Source organism: Cydia splendana, chromosome 22, assembly GCF_910591565.1.
Source record: "Cydia splendana chromosome 22, ilCydSple1.2, whole genome shotgun sequence".
Classification (NCBI taxonomy): Eukaryota; Metazoa; Arthropoda; class Insecta; order Lepidoptera; family Tortricidae; genus Cydia; species Cydia splendana.
In genome coordinates, this window is record NC_085981.1 from 2,867,535 (window position 1) to 2,876,241 (window position 8,707).

Sequence of the window (8,707 nt, forward strand, 5' to 3'; positions counted from 1 at the left end):
TAAGTAAAGTTTAATATTATAATTAATATTAAATATAAAAATTACGATATAATGTTGAAAGATTAATTCGAAACTCAAAACGATTACTGAAATAACAAAATTTAGATACAACGTGTGTGTAATGTATGGAAATAGTCACGTGACCTAGCATCCCGATTAGGGTTACCAGATACAAATTTAGAATTTCCTGACAAAATTCCTGATTTCCGAATATTTTTCCTGACATTCATATTTTTGACAACGACGGGGACGGCGTCTAGCCGTTATCGATGGGCACCCGATTGAGCCGATAGCCGCGTTTTATTAATTTAAGTTTTATTAAATTTATTATTTATATTGATTTTAGTAAATAAAGACCCTATCAATTCAAAAAATTCCTGTGATTTTCGTGTTCCGTCCCCATTCCTGACAAAAGGCCAAAATTCCTGACATGTCAGGAAAATTCCTGTCATCTGGTAACCCTAATCCCGATACGTATTTTCTTTTCATTTTGGCATTCTATAAAACTACTATAACTACTCATTCGCAAATAAAATTATTGGCGCTTATTAGATTTAAAGAAAAACATCTATTCATCATTTCGCCAATACATGTACATGTATGAATAAAATCATCATCATCGCGTTGTCCCGGCATTTTGCCACAGCTCATGGGACTCTGGGGTCCGCTTGACAACTAATCTCAAGAATTTGCGTAGGCACTAGTTTTTACGAAAGCGACTGCCATCTGACCTTCCAACCCAGAGGGTAAACTAGGCCCTAATTGGGATTACTCCAGTTTCCTCACGATGTATTCCTTCACCGAAAAGTGACTGGTAAATATCAAATGATATTTCGTACCTACATAAGTTCCGAAAAACTCATTGGTACGAGCCGGGGTTCGAACCCGCGACCTCCAGATTGAACGTCGCACGCTCTTACCACTAGGCCACGAACGCTCCCTGTATGAATAAAATAATTCATGAATATATCAAACTGCCCGATCGTCTGTTCCCATATCGGTAAATCATGCATTTTGATATGTTATTGACTTAACATAACCGTATTGAGATGGGAAACGGTCAGAGAATTGGCTGGGAGGAGAATATCTCGACATCATAAGTAGTCTTATAATAATCATTACAATAGGCAATACAGTCTGTTTTTAGAGACTCCGCTGTCCGTCTGTCTGTCTGTATGTCGGTCACCAGGCTGTATGTATCCCATGAACCGTGAAATTTTCACAAATGATGTATTGTTGCCGCTATAACAACAAATAGGAACAGAATATAATAAATATTTAAGTGGGGCTCCCATACAACGTGATTTTTTGCCGTTTTTTGCGTAATGGTACGGAACCCTTCGTGCAAGAGTACGACTCGCACTTGACCGGTTTTTTTAACTAAGAAGTTATACTGACCATAGGAAATAGTATGGAACGCTCATTTATTTCTTGCAAAGTATGAAATGATACTTTCATTCCCCTTTTATTTACCAAATTCTATTAGAACCGCCAAAGTGCTACAAATTTCTGAACATGAATTAGTATAGTAAGGCGTCCATAATGGGCAGATTTTTGTTATGATTCATTCATTCAGTGATCGGACAACTTATCGCAAAAATAAATGTTAGTATGGAACATGATACATTTTTTTTTACAATTTTGAACTGCAGTTTTTGAGTATAATCTGGAATTTTTATAAAGATACTGTGTACATAATATGAGTTTAATAAATCTTGTCCTATTTTGAGATATAATTGATTTTTGATGGTTTTGCGATGAGTTGTCCGATCACCGTTATGAAGTCGTTTTTTTTAATTAGATTTGGAGGAAATTTGGCTGGTTTGTAGATAAATATATGTATTTTCCGTCGGGATATGAAAACACGATCCTTTCTTAACTCAGATGTAGATGTTTTAGGATATACCCATAGACATCTTTACAAAAGGTATTACGGATACTACCCATACTTATTTCCGTCATCCTTTGTATTGGGAATGGTAGGGTTAGAGTCTCTCGAGCTAAGGCGTAAGCAAACGCTTGCCTTACACTATTGTCTGCTTTTAAGAAATCGTATTGACAACCCATCCGTTCTGGAGCGTATGCGTATTTTTACCCCAGACAACTACATAGCTGCAGTAGGGCGTAGCGCACGTAGAGCCAGAAACCTTTTTGCATATCCAAATGTTCGCACCTATCACGGTTCAAACGCACCCACGTACCGAGCAATAGAATTACTAAATAACTTCATAGCTACAGTCCAAAACGCAGACATATTCGCAGACAAGTGGCCGTCCCTACAACGTAGTATCAGGATTTTTTTAAACTCTACCTATGTTATTTAATATCAGATTCTTTTTTTTATCTCTATGTAACTTAGTAATACATAATATGTATGTTCAATTATAAAGATAAGTGTGTAATACAATAAGTGTACCTACTAATTTTATGATACTGACTGATACTGACAACATATATGTACCTAATTAACAGTATAAGTGCCTTGGCTTGAGCTGTAAACTTATACATAGTGTTTGAATAAAGAATAAAGAATAAAGAATAGACTAGGAATCCTCTAGACCGAGTTTAGAGCAATTATTTCATGCAACCGATGATGCCAAAAATGCGGGGGTGCGCGGGACGAGGTGAGAGAAGTCCCGTGCCGTGATTGGTCCGTTTAAACGACGAACGCGTTCACGGACGTCACACAAAGACACTTTCGACTCGAACATGGAGTAAAATTACCGTATGCGTGGCAGAGGGGGTAGCACGACTATGCTAAGTCTGGAGGATGTTTTGTCCGTGGATATACCACAGTAAGTATAAGTACTGTGAAATTGCGCTTACATTGTACAGAATCGGAAACTCAAATTTTGTCGAAATCAGAACCGTTTGCGTTGTGTTTCTGTATGGGATTTTTAACACCGCGCCAAGCGGAACGTTTTGGAAACTCAAAATCCCATTCAAAAACAACGCAAACACGTCCTTCACGTCACACTATCGAATAAAATTTACACGAGGGGTACCGACGGAAAAAATAAAAACAACAGCATAAAAAACGGTCCTAATGTCACATTGGAATTTCGGATACCTAAAGGAATCCTATAAAAACAACTCCCAATACTCTAACTTCTATACTCAGAACTACAAATAACCAAATAATCTACGACTCCTGACGACCTCTAGAAGCCCGGACGCTTATATAATTCCTTGAGACTTCCCTCGGTTCGCCCTGGCTGTATTTCTGACATTTTACGAGGTCAATTGACAGTTACCCAATTTTATGTGGACTGGGATGACGTTTTATTAAAACTTGATGGTTTTGATGACACGTATTTTGTTTTTATTATGTTATGTTTGCGTATATCAAGGCAGTTATATAAAATATAGTATTTAAACGCATTTTGTAAGTAAAATGCGACAAAATATGATTCTATATAAATAAAGAAAGTGGAATCGACATAACTTATCTATTTATTACGGTAAAAAAATGTACATTAAAATGAAATTACTAAAAACGTACAGAGAAAAAAGAGCATGAATAGTAATTTCGACTGAGATAGCGAATTTCTCACATTTATTCAGTGAATTTAAAAAAAACGACAAACTACTCGACTTGGGACTTGAAAGACTAGGAAGTTTTTTGAGCAGTCTCTTAAAACGATCTAGTAATCTAGTTCTTCAAATTCAGAGTCATAAGTCATAATACGAGTATGACATGAGTTTCTACCAATACTAGATAAACTTACGTGCAGATGTGTCCGTCATATCATATCTGTCTTGCCGCTAAATCTGTCAATTATGGCGGGAATTATAAAATACTTCTATTTTATCAATAAAAGTTTGATTGAATGATTGAATTACCTATACCGAGAAAAAGATAATACTATTGGAAAATTAATACGCTATATACACATAAAATGCCATATCCATAATTCTAAATCTCTCTACAATGATACTGGCAAAAAATACGAGGTATAATCTTTCTTTCAAATGGACGTTTTTATGAGTAACCCTTCGTTTTACTGCGCTCTCCATTTGCCATTAACCCTTTACTAGCGATTTACTATCGCGATCATATGTAAAGTACCTTGGATTGATAAGGTTTATGAGGTTCGGAAAAAAGTGTAACTTTTACGTATTTTTCGCTAAAATAAAACAAACGGTAATTTTTACTCATTTGCTCATATGAGTGGTAACTTTTAAGCTTTCAACTCATTATATAGGTATATCTCAGGGCGGGCCTTACGGGCAAAATGGTACTAGTTCAGCGGTGTCACTTACGAATTAGAGCCAATCGTGCAGCCTAACGCAACTAGTTGCGACCAATCGCGCGCGTGATGCAAACTCATCAACCAATCGCGTTGTAACGGTGTCACACCGCTGTACTGCCCCATTCATGTCCCATTCTTATTGCCCGTAAGGCCATCAGTTCTGAAATACCTATATGTCAATGTTTCAACTTTAATATGAAGATTGATTAGAAACATATGTCGAGTCGATCTACTTCATTTACATAATTTATGTACCTAAGTGACTTGTTTTAAATATTTTAAGAGCCACTTGCGCGTTCACAGGGCTAGCCAAATAGCTCGGAGTTAACCGTTTATACAGGGTTAATCTCTACTTAACGGTTAACCGAGTTACCGAGTTAGTTGGCTAACCCTGGAACCCGCAAGTGGCCCTAATAAGCTTCAAGCATATTCACAAAAAAAATATTTTCCTTACCATTTAAATCCTGTGGTCTCAGGGTCCTTCAATGTGTTGAATGCTTTCTGAAAACAACTTAATTAAAATTATATTAGCAAAAATTCATTATTAACACTGACATAAAATTTCATAGATTATAATTTATAATAGTACTTACAAGAAAAATAATGCTGTTTAAGGTGAGGTCTGCCCAGGCTGAATTAAGAAATTTAATTTTTTTTAAGTAATCTAATAATTAGTAACCTAAGTTCAAAACATCAACTAGCAAAGCAACAGCGGTTATGGAAAAATACCACAATCAGCCTAGACTCTGGACACACCTCGCCTTAAGGTATTTCACCTTCGTGATTTCTCACTATTGTCAAACTTTTAAATTCTTAACCAAATTTAATTATGAGTCATTTCGCTTTTTCCATTTATTTCTAAAATTGCTTATAATTAACCCATTGACCGCCGAATATGTAAACTGACGCGCGTGGCTACAACCCAAAATCAACCTTAGTGCATTCTGTCAAGGTTCACAATGCGCCGCAAATTATAGGCGTAGCGTTCAAAGGGTTAACTGTGTGTATTCTGTGGATAATAGGTATATTTTGAGTTTTATTTGTCTTTCATGATGGTGGACAGGTGGTTAAAGGATATGAAGGTGAATATCTAATACCCACAATTTTGACACACCTTGGGAATAGGTACTTATATGCGAATATGAGTATTTTTCCTTTTTTACTGTGGGACGTACCATATTATTACAATCTATAAATTGTAAATACAGATGTACAATGAAAAAACCAATAAGTAATTCAAATCCAAAAAATCCAAATCCAAATGATGAATCCAAGGATGTGGGTTCGAGTCCCACGTTGGCCAGAGTTGATCATCGTTGATTTTTTAATTGTGATTGCCATCTGTATTTACAATTTATAGATACTTATATGTGATTAGTGATTACAATAGGTACAACGTATTTTCTTACTACGAGTACCGTAAAATGGGGTGAGTAGGGTCAAAACTGAAATTCAAACCTCGATAACATTTTATTTTTACATATGAAAACTGAATGGTGTATATAATAAGTGTTCCGGACGTTTGTATTTTAGTTTTTATTTTATTTTGGGTAGTTCCATTTCATAACTTTGACGATAAAGAGGAAAACCCACCTCACCCCGTAGTGCCTCGTATTTGTGAGAGGGGTTTTCATACAAAGGTGATTTTGGTAGATTGTTGGATCGATTTTTTTTTATTATGCGTATTACTATAGCTCCATTTTAAATTTGAATACATTATTTTTGTAGCAGTAGCCTTAAAATCCCTTCTCACCCCCCTCTCAAACCTTCTCTCGCCATTCATAACCCACCTTTCCCCGCGAAACCTACTCACCCCGTTTTACGGTAGGTATGTATGCTTACTCGTAGTTATAAAAGGGACTGAGCAGTGAGCCTGACTTGTGAATAGTTAAAAAAAAAAGCAATTAAAAACCGAAATTATTTTCACGCCGCAACTAAAACAACAGTGAGATACACAGAAAATTGTCAGCCAACAATTTAGAGAGTATCCCAACACAAAAATAACACAAATTATAAAATAGATGTCATGTAGTAAAGAAAAAGTCACCAGGCCCTTGAGTGACGGAGGCCGGATTCGAACTAGCGTCATCAGCTTACGCGGCTCACGCTCTGGGCCACTAGGCCACCTGCCACGGCGTTACCCGTCCCATTTCCCCGAGAAAGACATAATAGGTAATACCAAGTAATACACTACTTAAGTACCAAAAATACGAAAAAACTTAGCTTCTCCCTTTACAATTACGATAAGATCATTTCCTACGGCCCGATTCGAACTTTAAGATTAATCAATGAATAGATCTAGAAACGATATGATGATGACGACGGTTTTTCGACCAAAAAGTCACTTTTGACAGTCACACATCTAATCCATATCGTTTCTAGATCTATTAGACGTATCTTAAAGTTCGAATCGGGTAGCTAGACTCCATTGTCTTCATCCCACCGATATATCACAAAAATGCCGACTTGCAACCCAAAAACCCCCTATTTATCCCTTAAAAAGATCGAACCACTCCCAATTACTAGGCTAGACGTCTGGCACGATACTGTAACCTTGTCTAGATCCAGGGCACTAGACAGAACACATTAATCATTACTTACATATGTAAATAACGTTTTTTCCAACGGAACGGGCCAGAAGTCTGCAATTATGTACATAGCAGTGTTGGCCAAATGGTAGAACAGAGTGGTTATATTTATTACATCCTATAATGCTTTGCGAGTGCGCTCCGCTGGTCGTTTATCGTCGGTTGACAGTTTTTATTTAGCTTTTATTTGTCCCCTATGAGACTGGCGGGTAAACTACTGTATATTTCGGATTTGAAATAAGTTAAAGTGCTGCGATATGGGTGTCTAAGAATGCTCCAGTTGCAAAGATAATATATATTATTAATATTTGGAGATGAGCGACGGAATATACGTAGTCGAAGACCTTAGTACATTTTTGACTTCAAAAAACGGTCTACATGACTGATGCTGACACGAATCATTGACTCGGTACAAAATATAGTGCATAATTGTTTTCCAGCGTATTTTCTCGGAAACGTTCGTATTTGTCATGGTAACATCAGTCAACCTCAGTACTTTCTGTTCCGAGACTGACTGAAATAGCAAACCACGTTCGTGCGTTTCCGTGAAAACGCGATGGAAAATATTTTTGCACTAGATCTGTACGCTTGCAACTTTAAACACTATCCAATACACTATTTCCCGCTATTAAAAAAAGTTGATTGGTCAATGAAAGCTTTAATTAGCTAAAAAGCTTTTATATGTTAAACATCTTTCGAGGCATAATATTTGACGCTCTCAAGCTGCGAGCAGTAGATATTATTTTCTATATATTTCCCAATACCATCTTGAGAATGATAGCGGAAAAACCAGACTGTTCCATAATGCTCCGTTGTGAGGGACTACATAACATTCCCCTACAAGTGTTATACATTGGTAGTTAAAATTAATAGTTGGCTACCACTGTATTATACCTATCTATTTGTCAATTTTTAGGGTTCCGTACCCAAAGGGTAAAACGGGACCCTATTACTAAGACTTCGCTGTCCGTCCGTCCGTCCGTCCGTCCGTCTGTCTGTCACCAGGCTGTATCTCACGAACCGTGATAGCTAGACAGTTGAAATTTTCACAGATGATGTATTTCTGTTGCCGCTATACTTCGCTGTCCGTCCGTCCGTCCGTCCGTCCGTCTGTCTGTCACCAGGCTGTATCTCACGAACCGTGATAGCTAGACAGTTGAAATTTTCACAGATGATGTATTTCTGTTGCCGCTATAACAACAAATACTAAAAACAGAATAAAATAAAGATTTAAATGGGGCTCCCATACAACAAACGTGATTTTTGACCAAAGTTAAGCAACGTCGGGCGTGGTAGTATGGGTGACCGTTTTTTTTTTGCATTTTTTCCATTATTTTTTTTTGCATTATGGTACGGAACCCTTGGTGCGCGAGTCCGACTCGCACTTGCCCGGTTTTTTATGTGTATATGTCTGTGTTTATGTGTAATTCTTGTATGTTTATTGTTTTGTATATCTATGTGTGTAAATCACATGAAATAAATAATTTTGAATTTGAATTACCTACACTTGACTCGCTCACGGCACCAACATGGTGGGGTCATTTTTGAGCTCTAGTTAGACTTCTATAGTTATTCTAGTTCATTGGATTAGACCAATTATACCCTCCTGAGTCCCTGAGGCCTTTATAAAGGATTTAATCTAATTAAAATTGAATACATGAAGGTTCCAATTTCAAAACGATAATGACAAGGGGTCTCAGGAGGATACAGTAGCGACTGATCTGAAAGCAGGGGTGCGAAACTCCTGAGATCGGTCAAACTCGGCTCCGCTCGGCTCAGCATTGCTCCGAGCAATTATTAGGGTTGGCACCACTTGACTTCCTTCTGCGTGCACGACCACAGATAAGATAATCACTTGAATTTTGA